The sequence below is a fragment of the Bidens hawaiensis genome, unplaced genomic scaffold (assembly GCF_021521415.1).
Source record: "Bidens hawaiensis isolate Kalapana, Puna unplaced genomic scaffold, B.hawaiensis_p1.1 tig00022145_1, whole genome shotgun sequence".
Lineage (NCBI taxonomy): Eukaryota > Viridiplantae > Streptophyta > Magnoliopsida > Asterales > Asteraceae > Bidens > Bidens hawaiensis.
In genome coordinates this window covers 351,957-377,949 of record NW_027493427.1, presented here as the reverse complement: position 1 = coordinate 377,949, position 25,993 = coordinate 351,957, and the positions used below count along the sequence as shown (strand labels likewise).

General features: G+C 35.2%; 1 pseudogene; it reads left to right on the top strand.

Annotated features, from left to right (window-relative positions):
* The first annotated feature begins 16,560 nt into the window (after positions 1-16,560).
* On the top strand, positions 16,561-24,016 carry LOC143564671 (F-box/FBD/LRR-repeat protein At1g13570-like; annotated as a pseudogene).
* The last annotated feature ends 1,977 nt before the right edge of the window (positions 24,017-25,993 follow it).

Here is a 25,993-nt window from a genome sequence, read left to right as displayed (position 1 = left end):
GCGATACAACGGACCATATGAAGTCATTTCTAAGATAGGTCCGGTAGCTTACCGACTGAAACTTCCTGTGGAGTTGAGTTCTATTCACGATGTCTTTCATATTTCGAACCTGAAAAAGTGTCTTACTGACGAAACCGAAATCGTGCCATTAAAAGACTTAAACATAAACGAAAAACTGAATTTCGTTGAAGAACCGGTGGAAATATGTCACACCCTCAAAATCCACTAACGGAGTTTTACCGTCAGAGGGTGTGAACTAACAGGATCAGAATCATTAGTTATAATCAAAACATAAAACAAAGTTTTAAAACCATGAAAACGTTTACGAGTAATTAAATGCGGAAGCGTAAAACCATAGAAACCAACGTTGCGTCACGCAGGACGACTTAAAACCCAATGATAATAGTTTAAAATAAGTTTGCATAATTAAAAGTGTTTCAAGCAATGCATGATCCTAAACCGCGCGCCCGCCTCGGCTACCTGAGAATAACATACTAAAAGTGTCAACACAGGGTTGGTGAGTTCACGAGTTCAAATAAAATAAAGCGTTAGCGTTTGCGTTCAGCGTTTTGCGTTCAGCGTTTTGCGTTAAGCGTTACCAGATAGTGTTATGTCAATTATATATCTATAGGTAGCTAGCCTATAAAACAAGTATTACTAAGTGTTCGACACCGAAGCTGACTGTTTATCATTTGCCTTGCCACCAGGTCTATCCCGACCATGGTATGTGTTTAGCCAAGATTACACCCACTCGACCTCCAGTCGAGTTTAGCGTTGGATGGGGTTTGTCAAACCCAGTAGTACTACTCAACAATGACTCGCTATTATCCAATATTAAACGGTTCGATGTAAATGAAGGACTTTAGTTATTGCGTTTGCCACTTAGTCTTTACAAGTGATATATAATCTATATTAACAAAATCTTAAAAGCGTTTTCGGAGTATGTTATCTCCCCCAAGTGAAAAGCGATTGAAAACAGTTTAAAAAGGGGTAAGTGAACTCACTGTTTGCGAAGTATTCCCAAAATAATTCACCAAGATGCGCGTCACAGAAAAACTCTCTCTAGCGTTCTAAAACAACAAAGAGATTTTTCTAAGTGTCGGAATATTATCGAGTCTCTAGACCCGGCACATAATACCTATGCACACAACATGTTTCGTGTTTCGTTTGTGAATCGTGTGTGACTTTAACAAGTGTATTTGTGATACGTTACATGTGTGAGCAATTATTTACGTGTCATGTATTCATAATGTACATCACTAGCAATTACTCCCCGTAAGGGCAATTTGGTCAACACATAACAATTAACTAGCAATTATTCCCCACGAGGGCAATTTGGTCAAATAATGACAGTCAATTAGCAATTATTCCCCGCAAGGGCATTTTGGTCAAAACACGACAATTAATTAGCAATCATTCCTCTCAAGGGCAATTTGGTCAAAACACGATAATAAATTAGCAATCACGTTGTTTCATGCAACTTTCACAAAATTCAGCAACTAGTTTCTTAACGACAGAATTTCTACTTGAAAAACTAGTCTATCCCACCGATCATAGCATCACAATTAATTTACCAAAAATCATCACAAAAGCATATATGTCCTAGGTTTCCAGAACATATTTTATTATATTTTTATTCCACATAGGTTTCTCACAATAATCAAATCATTACAGCAAACTCATAAATGTTATTTGAAATTCTCGTTAAACGAAAAATCCAATAAATGCAAGACCACTTGAGTTAGGTTCCTAACTCAACAAGTCAACTTTCATAAGTGGAACCAACCCAATTGGTCTCGTAGTTCATGAGATATAAAATTTACAAAACAACCTAACAGCAGGTCTAACAACTCAGCTTTGCACAACGTTTTTGTAAAATCATAAAAGTTAACTTTTACACGTCTAAAAATTGCAAATTTATATTCTTTAGAAACTAGACTCAACCTAGTTTACTGTAGTATCAATTATCTCAATCAATTTTCACTTATACACCCCGTTACAGTCAATCAAACATCAACAACACAATCTGTCCAGAAACTGTTTGCATCCAAACTCAACAATTTAACTATCTATGGACCACAAATCATTCATATAACATTCTAGACACCATAACTACTATCCATGCATATCAATTACACCATACATACATAGTTAGGGTTTTATTTGATCTCAAACTCAAAGACACAACAATTAACATGCAATAATATCAAAACTAGTTATCAAATGATCATCAATACACCATCAAATCAACAACAATCATATGAACACCATACATAGAAAAAATCGGACCTAGGGTTTGTAATTTATACCTTCAAAAGCACCAATACAAGCAATAGGAAGGTAGGAGATGGCTAGAAACGGATATAGGATGCTTCAATTGTGAAAGACAAGATCAAAATCCAAGAGGTATGTGTGTGTGTGTGAACCGATTGTGAAGAGAGGGGGGGGGGGTTTGGCCGTCGGTTTTGGGAAGAGGGAGAGGGAGGAGAGGTTAGGGTTTTATAATATTAATAATAATAACATGTTACACTTTAGTCCCTAAACTTCCAAATGTTACATCTCTAGCTTAATTAATTGGGTTCTTGTTTCTTGTTTAGCATTCCACATAACATAATCAAGTAACACATATGTCTAACACATAATTATCACTTAATTATTATTTTGACGTTTTTTTGTTTATTCACTAATCGTTTGCGTCAACTCGTTTGCGCTTCGGTGCAATTACCGAAAGACTACACATGTAGTAAGTGTCAAGCGTCATTTAAACCCTAGTTTAAATGTAATGAGGTGTGCGTTATAGATTCAGTGATCTAAAGTTTGAATTGACGGAGTTAATCTGAAATTGACGATTGTCACATCATTCCCATTCCCGAAAATTTGAGTCAAGTCGTGATGAGTGTCTGAAAAAGTAAGAAAACTTTTCAGTTTGTCATATCATCCCCTAGTAGAAAGATATTTCGTCCTGAAATTTAATTCATACCTCCGGTGATTTCTGACGGTTTGCCGGGTTTCGCGGTTTTCTGTGTTTGGTCAGCCCTTCAAAAAGGTGAGGATACTTTTTCATCATTTGATCCTCGTGTTCCCACATGAACTCCGGTCCACGTCTCGAGTTCCAACGAACCTTAACAATTGGAATTTTGCTGTGCTTGAGCGTTTTGGTTTCCCAATCCCAAACCTCAACTGGTTCTTTAATGAAGCGTAACTGTTCATCAACTTGCAGTTCATCCAAAGGGACTACTTGAGTTTCATCGGATAGGCATTTCTTTAAATTCGATACGTGAAAAACATTGTGTACACTGCTGAGTTCCGCTGGTAAGTCCAGCCGGTACGCCACTGGACCAACGCGTTCCGTTATCCGGTAAGGACCAACATATCATGGGTTGAGTTTGTTTCGCTTTCCAAAGCGAACCACACCTTTCCAAGGTGAGACTTTGAGTAACACTCGATCGTTCACTTGAAATTCGAGAGGTTTTCGGCGCTTGTCGGCGTAACTCTTTTGGCGATCTCGTGCTGCTGCCATGCGATTTCGGATTTGAACAATCTTTTCCGAAGTTTCGAGTACCAGTTCTGGACCAGTGATTTGGCTGTCACCCACCTCTGCCCAGTAGAGAGGTGATCGACACTTCCGTCCGTAAAGTGCTTCAAACGGCGCTGCTTTAATACTTGCGTGGTAGCTGTTATTATACGAAAACTCTACCAAAGGTAAGTGAGGTTCCCAACTTTTTCCGAAATCCAACACACAGACACGCAGCATATCCTCTAAGGTCTGAATAGTTCGTTCACTTTGCCCATCCGTCTGAGGATGGTATGCTGTGCTCATATCAAGACGGGTGCCTAGTGCGCTCTATAGTGACTTCCAAAAGTGTGAAGTGAAACGGGAATCTCGATCGGAAATAATTGGGACAGGCACTCCGTGTCTAGACACCACTTCTTTCATGTAAACGCGAGTCAGTCTTTCCATTTTGTCCGATTCCTTAATCGCTAAGAAGTGTGCCGACTTAGTCAACCGGTCAACGATCACCCATATGGTATCGCATCCCGTCGGTGTCTTAGGTAATCCCGTGATGAAGTCCATTGAAATGTGTTCCCATTTCCACATTGGAAGTTCCAGTTGTTGTAGTAGGCCAGATGGTTTCTGGTATTCTATTTTGACTCGGGCGCAAGTCAAGCATTTGCTCACGTAGGTGGCACTGTCGGCTTTCATGTTCGGCCACCAGTAAAGTGCCTTTAAGTCATGGTACATCTTATCTGAGCCAGGGTGGATAGAATATCGGGACTTGTGTGCTTCGTCCATCACTAGAGTTCTCAACTCTCCGTATCGTGGAACCCAAATCCGGTTCTCAAAATGTCGGACCCCGTCCGATTTGGTTTCAAGTTGCTTGTTCATGCCCCGCATGAGTTCTGATGGAAGATTATCATCTTTCAAAGCTTCGAGTTGCGCCTCGCGAATTTGATCGGGTAAGTTGGCATGAATCGTGAGTTGCAATGCTCGCACTCGCCTGGGTTTATCAGTTTCTTTCCTGCTGAGAGCGTCGGCCACTACATTGGCCTTGCCAGGGTGGTACTTGATGGCACAATCATAATCCTTAAGCAGCTCGACCCAACGACGCTGTCGCATGTTCAGCTCCTTCTGATCGTAGATATGTTGGAGACTCTTGTGGTCGGTGTAAATGGTAAACTTGGTACCGTACAAGTAATGTCTCCATATCTTAAGGGCAAACACCACAGCTCCGAGTTCCAAATCATGGGTCGTGTAGTTCTTCTCGTGAACCCGTAGTTGTCGAGAGGCATAAGCTATAACCTTCTCGAGTTGCATCAGCACACAACCGAGACCTTGTATCGATGCGTCACAGTGTACCTCAAAATTCTCCGTTCCCTCGGGTAGGGCTAGGATAGGGGCGCTACAGAGTTTGGTTTTCAACAGTTGAAAAGCAGATTCTTGCGCATCACCCCAATTGTACTTAGTACCTTTGTGAGTCAAAGCGGTGAGGGGTTGAGCAATCTTTGAAAATCCCTCGATTAAACACCGGTAGTAGCCGGCCAGTCCTAGGAATTGCCGCACCTCAGTCGGAGTCTTAGGCGCTTCCCAATTTTGGTTGGCCTCTACCTTACCGGGATCGACATGGATACCATTATCGTTGATTACATGTCCTAAAAAGTGAACCTCGCGAAGCCAAAACTCACATTTCGAGAGTTTTGCGTACAGTTGTTCCTTCTTCAATAATTCCAGAATTACCCTTAAGTGTTCCTCATGGTCAGCCTTGTCCTTGGAGTAGACGAGAATATCATCAATAAACACAATCACAAACTTGTCGAGGTACGCCCTGCATACTCGATTCATGAGATCCATAAATACGGCTGGTGCATTGGTTAGACCAAAAGGCATAACCGAAAACTCAAAGTGACCATACCGTGTTCTGAAAGCCGTCTTTGAAATATTTTCCTCGCGCACTCTTAATTGATGGTAACCAGACCGCAGATCGATTTTCGAGTAGTAACTCTATCCTTGAAGCTGGTCAAACAAATCATCAATTCGGGGTAAAGGAGAACGGTTCTTGACCGTCACCTTGTTCAACTCCCGGTAGTCGATACACATTCGGAAAGTCCCGTCCTTCTTTCTGACAAATAAGACAGGGGCTCCCCATGGCGATGAGCTAGGTCGGATAAAACCCTTATCCAACAAATCTTGGGCTGGAGAAACCAGATCATTGGGCCAAAACAGCCCATAGGGGGCCCATAAGGAATCCCTGCCGCCGCCACCCCCCCTTTGTTATTCTTTCACATTTAAACTAGATTCAATCCATTTTTAACGTCATTTCTTGAAAATTCCGGACACAACTTTTCCAGCCAAAAAAACTCAAGAAACCCTAAGGTAAACAACTTAAATAAGTAGCTTTTTTACTTGTTTAAACTTGTTTAATACCATAAAAACATGTCTTGGTTACTAAAAATCATTCCTAACCGTGTAAAAATCCTAAAAATGGTCCATAAACATGTTTTGATCATACACATGGTAAGGAACCTGTTTTGATAGTTTTTTTTGGCCATAAACACAGATTAAAGGGTTGAAACGGCGTTTTTACGGTTCAAAAGTTCGTTTTTGTGCACTAGCCGAAACCCTAAGTTAAGGGCTGTTATGTTGATGAAATATTGCTTGGTTTGTGATATAGGACTTGTACCTAGCTTTCTTAGAAGCACAAGAACCTGAAAACTTGATTAAAAGGTCGGAGCGAGCCAAACCCGCTAAAGTAATGCCGACACACTCGCTTACGGGCTATTTAGGTTAAGATTGTGATGTGCATATTGTTAGGACTTGAAATTTTGCAGAAACATCAGGGACCATGTCAATAAGTCCCTGTTCAAATTTGGTAATTTTTCGCCATCCGAGAATATTTGGCGAATTTATTACCGAATTGGGACGTTTATTTGGGAAAAATAGCTAAAATACTTCAAAAATTATGAAATTTTTCTGGGAACTCAGGTTTGATATATTTTGATCATATATGAATTTTGGGATCATTTGGAGAAGTTTAAAAGTGCTTTGTTTATTTGCGTTCGTGTGAATTTTTACAGCCGAATTTGGGCCGAAAAGAATATTGCACGAGCTTTTTACATTCTGGAATTGATACAGTTTTTTTTTGGGACATGATTTGAGTATTCAGGAATTTTTGGTGAATTTTTGGAAATTGTTTGGGGTAAACGGACGATTTTCAGGCAAAATATAGCTGATAAAATGAATTTTTATAAATTAATAAATCAGTAAATAAATTCCAGAAATATTTTTATAAAAATCTACATATTTTAATTGATAAGTGGTCAAATTTTCATAGTTTAATGATTAACGGTTAATTAATTATGCTAATCTGAATATTAAACAAATTCAGTTTTTATAACAACCGGCAAGTTCGCGACTAGTGAACCTGCGGGAAAATCAAAACACCAAGAGTGATCAAAAATCATATTTTTGGACTAATTAAGTAAAAATAAACTTTTCTATGAGAAACCTGGACAATCCGGAAACGGAAACGGGCCCCGTGGCTAATCCGGGACCCAGTATGTGATCTTTCTTTATAACTTAATCATTTTATTAACCAATACATTTACCCAAGCTTATTTTCCCACAACTGTTTTCTGAACGCGTAAACGAGCAACTTGGCCCAGCTGGGAAAACGGGAGTCTGAGCCAAGTTCGATTTTAAGTATTAGACATTGAACAACATCACAACCTAAGCCTATTGCCACTTTCTGGGCGTTCCAGCTACACCCAGATTAGTTATACAGCCCAGTTTAGTATTGAGATTATAATAATATTAAAATATTAATATTATTATAATATTGATTATAGGAACTACTGATAGCGGACTGAACAAACCACGAGTTGATACAGTACTGAATATCTACTAAACCGTGAGTTTCATGACCCCACTTTTAAACTGTTTTACGAACTTTTGGGGTGAAAAGCATGTTTGATTACATATACATACCTGAAACATGTACTGATGTGAATTATCTAAGTGCTAACACACGAAAGTCCCCACGATCACAGTGATTAACTTCGAGCCGGTGGCTTGTGAATAGTACTATTGGTTTGACAAACCCAAACGGAATCGGCCAGGTTGCCGTGTCACATAGCGCCGTTTGCACATGACCGTATTTAAACAAACAGGCTATGTAGTGTTAGACATAGCTACCGGGGCATATTGTGGGCGGAAGGGGAGCCACAGTGGTTGATTGAGCGTGGGAAATGGATGCACGCAGCACGAACAGTCCAGGATTCACTATAGCTTGGCATAATTACATCACATACATCATTTACATACATACATACTTATTTCATGATTACAAGTGTTGACTTGTGAACACTCATTACTGTTTTCTTGAAACTCGTGAAACTCACCAACTCTAGTAGTTGACCCGTTTTAAACTGCTTTTCAGGTGTACCTAAATCGGAATGATTTGGTGATCTGTTACTTGCCTGAGATGGGTGGTTGATGCTATGTGAATAGAAGCAAGGGCGATAGTAGTAAGGATGTATAGTTAACGAACTAGTTTTGTTTGTATCACCTAGACGGTAAAACAATGATAGAACAAAGAAATGTAATGTATTGTAAATTAGTTTGTAATGTTTCTTTATAAACAATGTGTTGATACCAGAGGTGTCTGTTACATTCCCGTTTTACGCTTCCGCATTGTGCTAGTCGGGGTGTGACAGAAGAGGCTACCAAACAGCCCCTAAGAAGAAAGAGTACATGTGTGGAAGCAGCGTATAGACCTTAAGGAATCAACGTTGACCATTTACTAGTGAATGGGTCCTTAATTTGTCTCATGTTTATCAAATTACAAAATTTAGCTCAAAGAGAAATGAGCCAAATGTGCCAAACTGTTTGAAAGTGACTATTTGTATCACAAAATGAACAAAAATTAAATGTTTGTGTGTCAACCCCACCGAAAGAAGGTTTTTACCGGTATTAATAGTGACATGTTTCCTACGGACCTAGTGTACATTGACAAGTTGCCCAAACCATTTATACAATCTCTAAGCGCTGAGCTTGAGCATATCAGTTTAACCAACCATACATGAATTGAACCCACTAGTCCATATCAGATATATGTCTTCGGAAGTGTGCTTAACGGTACAAGACCGGATAAATTATGTCCTTTTTATCATCAGGAGCTGCCCTTCGTTGGAGAGAATTACTTTTAAGGTAAATAGTTTTATTATTGTTGTTATTATTTATGGCAGTGGCTGTTTATACTTCTATTGGTAATTTTTGTGTGTTTTGTTATTAGATCATGTATAATTATGTGACCTTGCCTGTTCAACGAATCCGAGCCAGCTTTCTTAATTCAGAAATCTACCCAAATTTGAAGTTAGATCATCTTAAAACATCGGTAGTAGAAAAGTTTAAAAACTCACCTGTTCTGATGAAATTTGTGAAGAAACTTATAATGGCCAAGTCACCTGTGCTAAAAAAAGGCACGGATTATTAAGATTGGTCCAAATGTTTTTGTTGATGAAGAACTGAAGATGCTTAAAAGTTGGTAAGACTCCCATTTTCACAGGCATTGTACGCCCAAAAGTTTCTGATTTTGATGATGCGCGCTAGTTAATTATCTTGGTAATTAGGATTTGGGAATGTCATCCTATAACGTTTTTAAGGACTGTTAAGCTTGATGATTTTGTTTTGTGTTGTTTTTATGAAATTTGAGTTTATGCTTCGTAGCAAGTCTAAAGCTTCCATTTAAGGTAAATCACTAAAATTCTCATCTTGGTTTTGAATTATGAAGGTCTAAAAGGCAATACACCTAATTTCTTCGGTTGTGGTAAAAGAGGAACGCAATCACTATAATCAAGTGGTTCACCGGAAGAAAAAATAGTGCGTGGAACATTATTGGTTGTGTTAAGATTGTTTTATAAGAATCAATCTCTAGACTTTAAGGTCGATTCGGGTTATTTTTTCTCTCATGTTTGTCAAATTACAAAATTTAGTTCCAAGGGAAATGTGCCAAATGGGCTGGACTGTTTCCACAGTATTAAAAAATGGGCCAAAAAAGAGTTTTAAGAACCCAACCCGGACTGTTTATTGCCTTATTAAAAGTGGCATGTTTCATCCGGACCCTGTGTTGACCAGTTCCCGAACCCACTTATAGTGGCACGTCAAACCATTACATATAGACAAGTTTCATAACAAGTATCATTTCCCCTAGTTGCCAACCGTTCCTGCTTTCTTGCATGTCAAGTAGTTTTGTTATCTTTTAAGTATTTAAAGTTTTGTATGGCTAGCTGTTTCTTTATGCATAATCAATAAAAACAATCATTCTGATTTCTATGTTTGTGAGTTGTGAATCTATGATGATCTATATAAACCGAAAAAGCTTATCCTTTCTTAACATAGGCATCACCTTCGCCACCACCACCGCTGTGGATTGTGGAATGCCACAGTTCTGCAGCTACCTTTCACCAAATGCCATTGGGTAAAAGGCCTTTAGGCTGAAAAGTGTTATTTTAACATTCATAAAAAACTAATAATTCAGAATTTCGAGTGTTCATAAACTTTCTGTATTATTAAATAAATCCGTATTACCTATTAAACCACTATTACCATATTCCTTGTCATGGTTTCTTAATTAAACACCAACAACTATTCACCTTCGATCTCACAGTTGATGCTAATTGATAATGTATTGCAGGTGTAATGCACTATGCACATAAGCTTCCAACTTCACTTGATGATCTTGAATTTCTTGTTTTGGATGTGTGCTTGATGGAACAAAACGAGATATCTTCTGCCTTTTGTATCAGCAGAAGCGCCCCTGAGTTGGAGAGAACTAAATTTACAGTGAATAGTTATATTTTTTATGACATGCTTTGTAGTTAGATGTATGATAACAAGAAGCTACCTGTTCGGCAAACATCTACCAAGTTTTTTGATCTAGAAAACCGCCCAGATTTTAAGTTGGATTATCTTGAGATATTGGAGACAAGATATTTTAGCAGCTTACCTCTTGAGATGGAGTTTGTGAAACTCATTATGGCAATGTACAGATCGAGCTTAATTCCAATCTTTCTGTTGATGAAGAACCGAAGATTCTCCTCATTTCTGCGTGCATCACCTTCTGCAAACTTAACCATTGTTCGCCCGAAAACTTCTAATCTTGATTATGCTCATCAAGATTAAGGATTGCATGCTCTCTATAGTACTTTTTAGAACTTCTATGTATGTGCTATGATGTTTTAGTTTCTTGTTTATGAAATATGCGTTTATGCTATGTAACAAGTCTGAGTCTTTCATTTAAGGTAAATTACTTATCATCTTGGATTCTTGGTTTGAATCATGAAGGCCTAAAAGGCAATAGTTATGCCAACACCAACTATTTACGATTTTTTTTTTAAACGGCAAAATTGAAAGGCATAAAATGGATTTTAGGAGAGAGGAAGGTTAGCGATGGTATATAGGAGATCAGCCATTTGAAATGGCGGATGTCATATTAAATATAGGCCTTGTCAGTTTTTGTTTGGTGATGTGGACGAGACACATGTGTTCCGCCGTTTGAAATGGCGGATCTTGAATATTTTATTCGTGTTCCGTTATTTCAAATGACGGATGTCAGTTTACAGCTGACCGGCGACCACCTAGCTTACCCCTATATGTCAAAAATATTTTTGATTGGCATCCGTCATTTGAAATGGCGGATGTCAAGACATCTGCCATTTCAAATGACGGATGTAGATAGTGCCCGTACTTTCCTATGACCCACATTCTATGTATTTTATTATATTTCACAGACATCCGTCATTTCAAATGACGGATGTGAAGAGTGATTTTGTACTTGATTTGACAACTCTCCTTTATCTTTTTATATATTTTTATAAGTTTATTTTACATTTTAAAAAAATATGTTTTTTTACAAAACTAATGTCAAGAGTACTTTAAATCTTTACATAAACATGTGAAAAATCTAACATACATTTCTTTAATGGTGTTTTGCAACTTTTTGTCTTTTCATTTTCTTTGTAAGATGCTGTAAATATGGATTTATCCCCTTTACTTAATTGTTAAATTTAAGAAAGTAATGTCACTTTTTCTTATATTATTACATCATGTTGTTGTCCAAAACTTTTATTAGTATGAAATTGTGACATTTTAGTTGAGCTTTTATTAGTATGAAATTGTGACATTTTAAGATTATTTTACATTTAAAAAAATATGTTTTTTAAAAAACTAATGCCAGAATAATTTTTAGAAACAATCAATCTAGTAATTTATACCCCAACTCGTGACATTCATGATATAGCTAGCTTGGTAAAATATTCATTACAAATATACTAATATTAATTGTTGAAAAGACTAGATGTTTTTACTTTTATTATTAAAAATTCTAATAATTAGTATTATTAATAAATATTAATTAGTACACCTAGCTTACCTTTATATGTCAAAAGTATTTTTTTAATAATTAAAATTAAAATTAAAATTAAAATAAAAAACATATTAGTGTCTTTAATAATACAAATTATACCAATAGTGTTGTTTACATGTTAACGTTAAAGTTCATATGTAAATGGAAATTTGCGATAGAATTTTATAGCTACGGTTATTGGTTGTATCATTTTATAATTATGTAAGTATAGTAAATTGTATATATTAAATTCATAAATAAAATAGTGCAAAAAAGTTCATAAAAATTAAGCTGGTAACTTAATTATTAATAAAATTTTAAACTATTACATTTATCTAATCTTTGGGAACAAAGTTGACTTCTCCAAATTACATGATAATTACACTTTAATACAAATATAATACACGATAGTGGTTTTCTAAGACAACCTCTAGCAAATTACATGATAATTACAGCCGAACTCTAGCAAAAACCATACCCCATCAGTAATGATTTGCTATGACAACCTCGGCGGCTAAAAAGAGCTGACATCCCAACGGTAATGGTTCTCAGGGATATAACCCGTAGGGTCAGCTGTCCCTTTCTGTCTCCACCTATTCTAACAATGAAAGGAGATTGAAATCACTACACGAAACCGAGCAAGAATGGGGAAGCATTGCGGGTTATAGTTGTGGTATGTCTTCTTGATTTTGACTCTAGTAATTCGAAGAAATAAGAATTATTCACCCGTGAATAAAAGTTGGGTTGTGAAATCTAGATCAGATTTGATAGTACGGTTACTATTCACACTTGCCATTTGAAATGACGGATATACAGACAACACTTGCCATTAAAAATGGCATAACTCAGTATTATAAAAAAAATATACCCAATTACTGAACAGATGTTAACATTTAAAAAAAAACATACCCATTACAAATGGCAGAACTTAGTATTATCAAATGACAGATGTGAACAGTGTCTGTACTTTCCTCTGACCCACAGTCTTCGTGTTTTATTATATTTCACAGACATCAGCCATTTCAAATGGCGGATGTAAATAGTGATTTTGTACTAGATTTGACAACTCCCCTTTATCTTTTTATATATATTTTTAAGTTTATTTTACATTTTTAAAAATACGTTTTTTTTAAACTAATGCCAATAATAATTTTTAAAAACAATCAATCTAGTAATTTTTACCCCAACTCGTGGCATCCATGATATAGCTAGCTTGGTAAAATATTCATTACTAATATACTAATATTAATTGTTTAAAAGACTATATATGTTTTTACTTTCATTATTAAAAATTCTAATAACTAGTATTATTAATAAGTATTAATTAGTACACCTAACTTACCCTTTGTACTTGATTTGACAACCCCCATATTTTTACATATTTTTTTAAGTTTATTTTATATTTTAAAAAATACGTGTTTTGAAAACTAATGCCAAAAGTAATTTTTAAAAACAATCAATCTAGTAATTTATACCCCAACTGGTGACATCCATGACATGCTTGGTAAAATACTTATTAGTAATATACTAATATTAATTGTTTAAAAGACTATATGTTTTTACTTTTATTATTATAAATTCTAATAATTAGTATTGTTAATAAATATTAATTAGTACACCTAGCTTACCCTTTGTACTTGATTTGATAACTCCCCTTTATCTTTTTACATATTTTTTAAAGTTTATTTTTTATTTTAAAAAATACGTTTTTTTGAAAACTAATGCCAAGAGTAATTTTTAAAAACAATCAATCTAGTAATTTATACCCCAACTCGTGACATCCATGATATAGCTAGCTTGGTAAAATATTCATTAGTAATATACTAATATTAATTGTTTAAAATACTATATATGTTTTTACTTTTATTATTAAAAATTCTGATAATTAGTATTGTTAATAAATATTAATTAGTACACCTAGCTTAAAGTATTTTTTATAGATATCCGTCATTTGAAATGGCATATATACTCTTGACATCCGTCATTTCGAATGGCAGATGTGAACAGTGTCTGTGCCTTCCTCTGAGCACCGATTGACAAGGACCTTGTATTTTATTATATTTGCCGGACATCCGTCATTTCAAATGACGGATGTAAATAGTGATTTTGTACTTGATTTGACAACTCATCTTTATCTATTTTATATATACTTTTAATTTTTTATCTATTATGATACTTTTACTAATTTAGTCTTTTAAACAATTAATATTAGTGAAATAAAATTAGAAGTATATATAAAATAGATAAAGAGGAGTTGTCAAATCAAGTAGAAAATCACTATTCACATCCGTCATTTTTGTACTTGATTTGACAACTCATCTTTATCTATTTTATATATACTTTTAATTTTTTATCTATTATTATACTTTTACTAATTTAGTCTTTTAAACAATTAATATTAGTGAAATAAAATTAGAAGTATATATAAAATAGATAAAGAGGAGTTGTCAAATCAAGTAGAAAATCACTATTCACATCCGTCATTTGAAACATCGGATGTCTAGCAAATATAAAAAATACAAGTTCCTTGTAAATCGGTGGTTAGAGAAAGGTACATGCAATGTTCGCATCTGTCATTTGAAATGGCAGATGTCAAGAGGAAATCTGCCATTTTAAATGACGGATGTCTATTGAAAATATTTTAAGCTAGGTGTACTAATTAATATTTATTAACAATACTAACTATTAGAATTTTTAATAATAAAAGTAAAAACGTATATGGTCTTTTAAACAATTAATATTAGTATATTACTAACGAATATTTTACCAAGCTAGCTATATCATGGATGTCACGAGTTGGGTATAAATTACTAGATTGATTGTTTTTAAAATAACTCTTGGCATTAGTTTTCAAAAAAAAAACATATTTTTTGAATGTAAAATAAACTTTAAAAAATATATAAAAAGATAAAGGGGAGTTGTCATGTCAAGTACGAAATCACTATTCATATCCGCCATTTGAAATGGCGGATGTCTGTGAAGTATAATAAAATACATAGAATGTGGGTTATAGGAAAGTACGAGCACTGTTCACATCTGTCATTTGAAATGGTAGATGTCAAGAGATATCTGCCAATTCAAATGGCGGATGTTAATCAAAAATATTTTTGACATATAGGGATAAGCTAGGTCGCCGCTGGTTAGCTGTACACTGAAATCTGCCATTTGAAATGGCGGAACACGAATAAAATATTCTAGAGCCGCCATTTCAAATGGCGGAACACGTGTGTCTCATCCACATTACTAGACAAAAACAGACAAGGCCTATATTTAATATGACCGTCATTTCAAATTGCGGATCTCCTATATACCATCACCAACCTTTCTCTCTCCTAAAAGCCATTTTATGCCACTCAATTTTTCCATTTAAAAAAAATCAACTATTTACATATATTCTCACAGAGTCACAGTTGCTTAATGATAACACATTTTTCTTATTGCTTCGGATAGGTAGCCAATATCCAATCTGGTTTGCTTTTTGATTTTCACCACCGTGTCTTGTTATGTTGTATTAAAAAAAACTCATTTTAGGGTTTTTATTTTATATAAGTGTCTATTTTTACAAGTCGTGGCACCTGAAATCTCATAGACAAATCCCTTATGTTGTTATGTAATCGTTAAAAACAATAGCACAGGAATAAAAGAAGAAATAAAGAAAGGTAGAAAATTTTATTATCTCAGAAAAAATTATAAAAGAAAATGAAGAAGGGAAAAAAATTTTATTATCTTAGAAAAAAAATTACAAAAGATAAAAACAAGAAACTATATATATAGACAGCACATATTCGACGCATATGTTATACGACGTGTATATGCGGCGTGTAAGCTACACGCCGTATAACATATACGGCGTATAAGTGTTATACGCTCACATGTTAGGGGAAGTTCAATTCTGATGATGATATTATAATTTATAAGTTCAATTCTCTTTGTAAAAACGAGAAACTGAAAGGCCAGCCCAAGTGGCACTTATTTCAAAACGCATGACCCTTTAGTTTTCATTTTGGGATTCCTTATTTTACCTTTTTATAACTTTTCATTAAGTTAATAAGTTACAAAAGTGTAACTTATTAAACTTTTCCTCTCACAATATAAGCAATCGCAAACACCTTATTACTTTTTAAAAAGTTAATAAGTTATAAATTGGTGAAAATAAGCAATCCGAAACACCCCTCTAGAGCATTCTCATCCAACCCCTTATATTATGTGAGGGGTGTTTTTATAATTTAGAGAGTGATTCAGGATGTCGTGAGTGGAGAGTTTTTATATTTTAGAAAAAGTAGTGATTTTTCTGTATATTTGAAAAGTTACTGTTCATCCCCTATAATTTTTTAATATATTTTGAAAGCGGTTGTGAGTGAAGGAAAGAGAAAAGGTAAAGATAGAAGATATAAAAAGTATTATTTAATTGAAATGGAAAGAGAAAATAAAATGAGTTTTAGTGTAATTTTTGGTTTGAAGATAGAGGGTGAGATGAGAATGCTCTTAGTTCTATAATAACCCGCCATAAACATTTAGTTTTCATTGCCCAGAGAAGATCCAAGGTAAACTACTACACTTATCACAATTCTTCCTTCTGTTGATTTGACTTAAGGACTCTTTGATTGGCATGATTTTATAGATTTTGCATATCATTTTTTAATCAACTGTATGTTGTAGGATGGAACCCAAATATTTACATCCGGATAGAATCAGCAATCTGCCTTCAAGCCTAGTACAAACAATCCTCACTCTAATGCCTATACGAGATGCGTTTAGAACCACCATTCTGTCTCGGAACTGGAGGCGTCGCTGCGTAAACTTACCGAAACTTGAGTTTGATGACCGGCTGCTGCAAGGATCAACATATAGCCAATTAACCATAAAGTGTAAAATTTTGCATGCTATCTACACTGTGTTGTTACTACACCATGGTCCCGTGTTAGAATTCTCTCTTTGTGTCTCTCGACTGCCAGGCTGTTGTGAGATGGACCAGATAATACTACATCTTGCAAAGGATGCCACTGTTGAGAAGTTTAATCTTAGCATTTCGCTAGGTTATTCTGCCCAAAAGTTACCCAATTCTATCTTTTTGCTGAAGAGATTGACACATATAACCCTCAAGAACTGTGTTGTTGAGCTTCAACCAACCATTTTTAGATTTGAAAGGCTCACAAGCTTATGCTTTCATAATGCCCGCATCACCACCAAAATGCTTGTCTTTAATAAGCTGTTGTCCTATAATCAAGAGCTTTACTTTGGTAAGATTAACATTGTTGATACATGCTATGTTTTTTTTATCAAAAAATTAGATTTATTGTACCACTTTTTGCAGATTGCAGAGGACAATCATTTTACGGGAAGCGAGTATTCTGATCTTGTTAAGCTGTTCCAGTTGCTGCCTTTGATTGAGGATTTGGAAATGAATTGTTGTCCGGTTAAGATAGCATAATTCCTATATTGACGACTTTTTGTCGATATAAACTATTTAAAAAAACGGTTTTTGTTTTTTAAGATAACCTATATCAACAACTTTTCGTCAATATAGAGTATTTAATAAAATTTAAACTTTTTTCTAAATAAATAGCCTATATATATCGACATTTCGTTGATATAAGAAAACAATTTTTTTAAATAGCCCATACCGACGAAAAGTCCTCGATATAAAGTATTTAATAAGATTTAAATCTTTTCTAAAAAAATAACCTACAACGACGAAACTTATATCGACGACAAACAGGGGATATAGCGACGACAATTGTCTTTGAAATAGGCCTGATTTGTTGTTGATAGCATAATTCCTGACTATGCTTTTGTAATAGACCAAAATATTATTGTTCTTGTTGATCTTAGTTTTTTGGTTAAAGTGTTTTGCTTCAGGTGTGATCCCACAGAGCCTCGCGGACATGCTAGTCCATCTCAAAATTGTTACATTACATGGACTCTCATATGGGAAAGAAGATCGATGAGCTACGTTTTGTTCTTCTTTTGGTTACAAGCTCTCCAAATATGAAGAAATTAAAAATGGAGGTAAAACTATACAATATATATTGTAGGTCCTCTAGATGGATCTCACAACTTGATTCGGATCAATCCGTGTTGTTGGTTAGCGGAAATCACCAACGACACCCGGATCTTAGATCTTAGTTTGTTATTACAAAAGAGAGAAAATGGAGAAGTGGAGAGAGAGACTTTATTTCCTTAAGTTGTTTCTCTTGAATTGTGAAAGTTGTTTGGAGAAATGGTTAAGTGGCCTTTATATAGGGTCCTCATTTCTCCAAAGTTTACATAATAAACTTACAAAATAAACGTACCGAGTGCGTATACACCGACTAAAAGCAAAACATAAAGACATACAAAATCCTAATAACAATATCTAATATTGGTCCTACAATCTCCCTCTAGGATTGAGTATGTCGAGGAACCTTCGTCAAGTTCTTTGCTTCATGTCTTTATTTCTTGAAACTTAGTACTTGTCTTGATCCAGGATCTTGAACCAGATTGCATCTTGAACAGTTCTTTATTTTCCGATCTTGTAGACTTGAACTTCAATCTTATTTTCAGGGAAGGATCGGCAACAGCAAATTTTAGAAACATCAGATGCGGGAGGCTCGACATCTAATTTCTTTTGTTGACTTTCTTGTGCCGACTGGTTTCTTTCCTTGTCTTTGAATGCAATCAGTTCATTTTTAGCTTCAACCACCAGCTTTCACGTTCTCATTTTCTTTTCGCTTCAGCATCTGCAACTCCAAACAGATTTGATGTTGATCTACCTGTCCATGTATAGCTTCAGACAACTTAGAACGATAAGATTCGTTCACAGACCCTCTCGAGGGTCAAGAAGAAATTGTTCATAGGCCCTCCCAATTTCAGTCCCTCAACTTTTAAATGATTTGTTTAAGTCCCAGATTTCCAACGAACTTTGCATGAACGACCTTGACAACAAAACACATGATTTTGAATGAAACAAAGTTTAACAAAATATGTACGAACATAATAAAAACTTAAAATCTTTTTGCCATTTTCATATATTTTAAAAATAACGAAAATATATACATAACATTTTGAAGTTGAAACTAAAATAAAACAAAATCAAAATAAACAATAAAAGATAGGAGTAAAGATGAAATTAATATTATATATCAATAATATTTACAAAATTTTCTAATGATTTTAATATTTTTGTGAGAAAGATCACAACATGGAATCATATTAATTTACAAAGCCCTAGATCGCGTTTCCATTTTGATATTATTATGTCACAATTTTATCACGACTGTAGATATTGTCCGTTTGTTTAACTTGACAAGTGTTTTGATGCCAAAGTGATACGTTTAAAGTACAATTAGGCATGGTGCTTATGTGGTCCCCACTTAATCAGACATGTTACTTATTCCATCATATCTCGGGCTTACTTTGTGTTAACACATCACCTCAACTTGACTTAAACCTTTCTTATTTGATCACAGTATACTTATTAACATACTTGACACTTTATTCTTTATTTTTGCACACTTGACTCGATCTAGAAAGAATAAAATAAAGCAGAAGATTCAGAGCCTTAACAATCAGATCTTGTATGACTACACACAGAGAAAGTCCAAAGCTTGAATCAAAATAAATGAAGAAATAAAGCAGAATTAAAATCCCTAAGATTGACTTTTTTTTACTCTTTTTCTTGATTTTTATTTTTCTTTTCTGACTATTTTGTTTTTCTTTTTCTTGCTTTTCTTTGAAGCTTTTCTTGACTCAATTAGAAAATTAAAAATTGACACATATTTCATAAGACGACTGTGATCAGGTAAAGAGAGGCTTGGGCATGACATGTATAATTACATTTATGCCTTCATGAATATGACTTCACGGAATCATGCAACTGCTTCATAATCGTATATCCACTAGTACCGGCAGGAATTTAGGTTTATATCACCCAACACTTACTTGTTTGTCAAGCGTATCTACACATCTACAAGTGATTTTGTAGACTTTTGATCTACTCTTTTCATGTGCTAGGATCATTGCATATCAATGTACTATCATTTTCCAATGGTTGGATCAATTTCTCAAAATTTGAAAATTTTAATTATCCGACTCTCTCTAAGCAGGAGCTCCCTCTAAATGGGACAATTCCTTTAAGATTTTCTTAAAAGTAATATAAAATCTTTTTGGTAAATCAAATGATTTGTTTTTGCTTTTCTTAAGATGAATTGAAAATCTTTTTGGTAAGTTAAACTTAACTCATTTTCTCCCTCTAAAATTGTGACATATTTGAAAAATATTTACAAATTTATATACAAAAAGATAGATAGGTTGTTTTAATCAAAATTGATCATGCCGAACGATTCGACCAGAAATTCAAATCGAGTATGATCGATGGCTATAGTGAAAAGGTCAGCAAAGTTGTTGTCAGATGGACTATCTTAAGCATGCATTATCACATTGTATAACAAAGTTAAAGAGATTCAAACCAAGATCCAACAGCTGATGCTGGATCCATCACTTGAGAGAAGTAGTTGGACGAGGTTGGTTTGAGAAACGCTCGAAAAGTTGTTGTTGAACCATTTAAACAATGCTTCCCTTCCATGAAGTTTGTCCTCCCATGTCGCTTATGAAATACTCGAATCCGCCATCAAATGGTTTAGCATCAAATAGCAAGGGTTCGTCTCCCATCATATGCTGGGTGCAATCACTATCTAAGTACCTAATACTATTGATAGTCCTCCTTGATTGACCCTGCATACACTAAGCGTTCAAATAGGCATGGGTTCCCGGGATACTTTTATCCCGAAAAGGTTGACCGTAAACCGACCAAACTTGATTTTATTTCCTGAAAACCATTTATTTCTTGTTGGGGCCTCACTTGATGAAGAGCAGTCCTTAGGAATCCAAGCAAAAACTTGTTCCTTGGTTTTGGCAATTTTGGACTTCTCTTTTCTTGCTTTTGAAACTATTTTTGGTAAATCCTTAGACTTTACAGTCTTTGGATCCTTTTTGATTTTATCCTTCTTGGTTTTCCAAAAAGGTTTCTTTTTGTGTTTTAATTTATTTACTTTGGATCTCACATCCATTTCACTGGATTCACTATCAGCTTGATCAGTCCTTGAATCAGGGCTACTAAAAGCTCCTTTTAGGGACTGACTAAGCCTCCTTTGAATATCAAGCTGTTGCTTGAACCAATGCTTGCAATGTCTTGCAAGGTGAGTAGAGTGACCACACACAAAACAACACTTTCTCTTAAAAGTGTCATAGAACTCATCTGAACTATAATGTGGTTGGTGCGGTGGGAAAGGTGATCCTTGGAAAAGAACATGATTATAAAACATGTTTGGGTAATAAGGATCAACAAAATTTTGTTGATAATGACCATAGTAGTTATCATAGAAGTTGTATGGCTGAGGATTTCTTGATTGATTGGTTGTTTGAGAAAATGATCGTTTATTTGGTGGAACGTATTTACAAGAAGTACTTGCCTTTTCATTTTCAAAAACTTTGCTTCTACTTGAATTATCCTTAGTCTCACAACTTGATGATGAACAACTTGATATGTTTACCTCAACAGGCCTACTTTCGTTGACACATTTTTCAACAAAAGTTTCATCACAAACGGTTTCATAATCACAACTCGTGTCCGTTTCCAACGACCCACTTTATTCTATACAACCAGCTTCAAAAGATACATTGATGTTAGATTTATCTAATGATGGGACTGGAGCAGCAGTTTCTGACACCGAAGGAACAAACTTCACTGGTTTTAGTATTCTACCAACCCCATATGCCATTTTTTCCTCGGGAGAAGTGTTATAGCTAAAGTGGGGCAAACTGGTGTAGTTTGGTGGTACGGCAGTGTAATCGTACCCCAGCCCCGCTTTCACTTTAGTACTTCTCTGGGCTCCAATAAGATCATCTAATTTCTCAGATGATGCTTCAAATCTTTCAACTTGTTTTTCTTTTTTCTTTTTATCAGAAGCATCGAATTTCAACTTTTCAATTTCATCTTTTAATTCATTAACTATGTTTTTATAATATATAACGTCATGCTCCTTTTGAAAAATTTTAAGTTTAAGATTTGCCACATCATCATGATGAGTCTCAATCTTCTCAACGTAAATCTTGTCAGCCTTTACATATTCAGCATTCAATTGTCGAAGTTTTGCATTTTCTTTCAAAACTCCGTTTTGATTATATCTATAATATGTAACCTTGTTTATGCAAGCCTGCGTGCATAAGTTGTGGTTTACCTCATCGCAAGGTGATGTGTCGGGAATGATAGGACATGCATAACTGCTTTCACCTGCAGCACTTGTCCAAACTTATTACTTGACCCAATTTTATTTTCTTTGGACTGATTGTTCATTTGGAGCTTATCTTCCATTATTTCAAAAGACTTGATGGTAGAAGCCAACTCTGAGAGTATCATGGTATACAGGTTTGTGGTTCTCTTGATGGTAACCACATTGATATTCCATGTATAAGGCAGTGAATTCAACAACTTCATGTTGATCTCAAACAAACCATTGATGATACCGGCACTACTCATTTTGGAGACGAGTGACTCAAATCTGTTGATGAGAGAGGTAACCGATTCTCCTTTAATATGTGTAAACATGTCGAATTCTCCTTTTAATATTTTCTTTAGGCTTTCTCCCATATCCAGATTTCCTTCAAGCTCAGGTTCGTAAGATATTTATTTTTAACTCGGTTAGATTTTTTTTTTTTGCTACAGTACCGATTTGCTACAGTGTCGAGTCGCTACAGTGTTTCGCATGAGTTGCTACAGTACCCGATGCGAAGCGATTGCTACAGTACCCGTGCGAAGCGAAACAATTGCTACAGTACCCCCCCCCCCCTTGCGAAGCGAAACGATTTGCTACAGTACCCCCTGTGCGAAGCGATTGCTACAGTACCCGTGCGAAGCGAAACGATTGCTACAATACCCCCCGTGCAAAGCGAAACGATCTGCTACAGTACCCGTGCGAAGCGATTGCTACAGTACTCGATGCGATTTTTTTTTTAATATAACACCCAAACTTCCAAAAAGTTAAAAAGACTTTAGTCTAAAAATCAATAAATCGGCCTAGATCTGAGTTTTTAAGCCGAATCTGAGCTCAGACACAAAAATTTTAAATATTAAAAACTTAGATTTAGTAATTTCTCGTGTATTTCTAAGGTGAAAGGGACTCCAAAAGACATAAATAACACGAAATCAACCTCAAATCCAACAAAAACTAAGACCAAAATCCGAAAAGTTTGACCCGAAAACCACAAAAAGTTGAGCCGAAAGCTCTGATACCACTTGTAGTCCTCTATATGGATCTCGCAACTTGACTCGGATCAATCCGTGTTGTTGGTTAGCGGAAATCACCAACGACACCCGGATCTCGGATCTTAGTTTGTTATCGCAAAAGTGAGAAAATGGAGAAGTGGAGAGAGAAAGACTTTATTTTCTTAAGTTGTTTCTCTTGAATTGTGAAAGTTGTTTGGAGAAATGATTAAGTGGCCTTTATATAGGGTCCTCATTTCTCCAAAGTTTACATAATAGACTTACAAAATAAACGTACCGAGTACGTAATACACCGACTAAAAGCAAAACGTAAAGACATACACAATCCTAATAACAATATATAATATTGGCCCTACATATATGGTGATTCGTGATCCGATTTTATGTCCTTTTTATTTTCTAGAATGACATGTATCAGGGAATATCGCTTTGAGCCGAACTCAATATGGTCAGAATCTGTTTTTATTTTTTACTGGACTCGACGGTCTGTTTTGTAGGTCTTAACTAATTACGATTTTCTCGTGTTTCTGTTTTTCTCTAAGCAATTTGTTTTCTATAGATGAACCACAATCCGGCTGAAGCAATATCACAAACTGCCATGAACCTTTTTGACTTGCAAGACTATTCGTATGCTAAGTTGGATCATCTCCATGAATTAGAGATTACAAAATTCAGTAAGACAAAGCCTGGAATGGACTTTTTGAAGCTTATTTTGGCGAAGTCATCTATGCTAAAGAAAGTAAGAGTGGTGATTCACAGCCAAATATTGGTTAGTGATGAAGTAAAGATGCTAAGAGACTTGCTATGTAATCGATGTGCATCTGCTGGAGCGGAAATCAAGTTTGGGCGATCCTAACTTTGGATTCATCATGGTCGGAACATGTTATGTTTGTTTGATTTAGTTTGGGTTGTTTGCTTTTCGCGTTTAAACTTAATGTGTTTGCTGCATGTTGTTTTGAACCAAAGATCTATATAATTCTATAAACCGAGTTGTTTGTTTGTTTGTTTGTTTTTGAAGTGGTGTTTTGTTATAAGTCACTTCCACCTTTAAAGTTATTGTGTTTGCATCACGTGTCTTGATCAACCAAAGATCCATATCATCTCTGAACTGAGTTATTTATTTATCTATATTTTTAGGGTGGTGGCAAGTGGCAACCCATTCCTCGCCATCTTTCTTCATTCACCATTTTTCACAGCTCCTCCTCTTGCCATAACATTCTATCTAAAAACCATCTCAATTAACTAAACTATTTTCAAATTAAAAACATAAATATAATATAGTTAAAAATAAAATTATTAATTAAAAAGTACAAAAAATTAAAATTAAATTAAAAAAATCCTAAAGATAAAAAATAAAAAACAAAAAAAATCTAAAGGTCGTTTGCCCATCCTCAATGTCTACACATTTATATTTTTTTTCTTCTAAAACCATGTCTCTCATACTCAAGATGAAGTTATATCGACGAGTATATTACACACGAAATCCAAATCCACTTTCCTTTGTCGGGCTACCTACGTTCGTTGATGTTCTTCCATCGCAACTCGATGTGCTTTGTTTTTCGTGGTTTTACTTTCATTGAGCTTGGTGGACCTTTCCTTGTGATAAACCATGAAGTCAGTAATCACTTCTAACAAGTCAGGATCGCTTGACGACATGGCTTGTTTACCTTTGAGTTGGTCTTTCAGGCTTGCGTTGGAAAGGCCGAAAGGGTCTTGCCGTGACGGCTCATCTTGAGTAAATGATTCATCCAAATTGCCGTCGTTGTATGGATAGTTGGTGTTGGAAGAGTTTGTGTACCTGTTGGAAGTCGTCCTTCGATTAGACGATTGGCTAGGTATCGACATGTCGGCTCCCATTTCCGGAACGAGACTCCTTTTCATGTGTCATTTCACATCTTCCCAAGCCTTTACATGAGAAAAACCCTTTTTGCCTTCAGTTTTCCTATATTCGACAAGCGACGCCGTGAAAATATTTTTGTTCGTCTTGACAGCTCGTTGGAGCCGACATCCGTCGGTTGTTGATGCAATTGAATATTTTTTTTATTTTTTGATGCATATCTTTCCATTTCGAGTTAACTTGGTAGATGGCGCGGTCGGTGGTCAAGGATTGGCTTTCAAAAAGAGTCGTGTCATGATTTCTGGTCTTCGAGTCCTCCACTATGGAGCAACAAGCCCTTGCTATCGGCTCTTGATTTCTTCTAACCTTTTAGATCGTTCGGGATTCATATTTTTTTCTAAATTGAATGTGTATAAAAATAATGCGTGTAGGGAAAATGTTACACAAATCGGGTTTCCTACACTTGGGCCTTATAAACACTATATATGGATTTGTGAATGGGATTTACATGGTTCTGGACTTCAAGGTTTTGACAAGTGTTTGGTTATTTGGAATTATCAAATTGTGTTTTCGTTTAGTAAAAATTTCAACTTATTGCTACTAGACGGGTTAGAAACATGGGGAATTATCCCAAGAGAATTTCTAAACAAACTCCAATTCAAACTCTTAATTTTCTAGACCAGATAAACTTACAAAACATTCAAATAAACTAACCAAATAATTCTAAACATTCAAACTATTAACGAAATCATAACTAATTAAACTCTTTCGAGCAACCCCTTCATCTTTCACTTTCTTTCAATTGAACCCACCCGTTAACTTTCATGAATACTTGTTTCAGGATTAACTTCCAATATAAACAATATCTCAATTCATAAAAAATTCCTAAAAACTATTTAAAAAAAATTCACAAATTTTATTAATTTGTTTTTAATGAAATAAAAAATATAAATTGACATGACCAAATGAGCTTTTTATTATTTTATTTTAACTAAA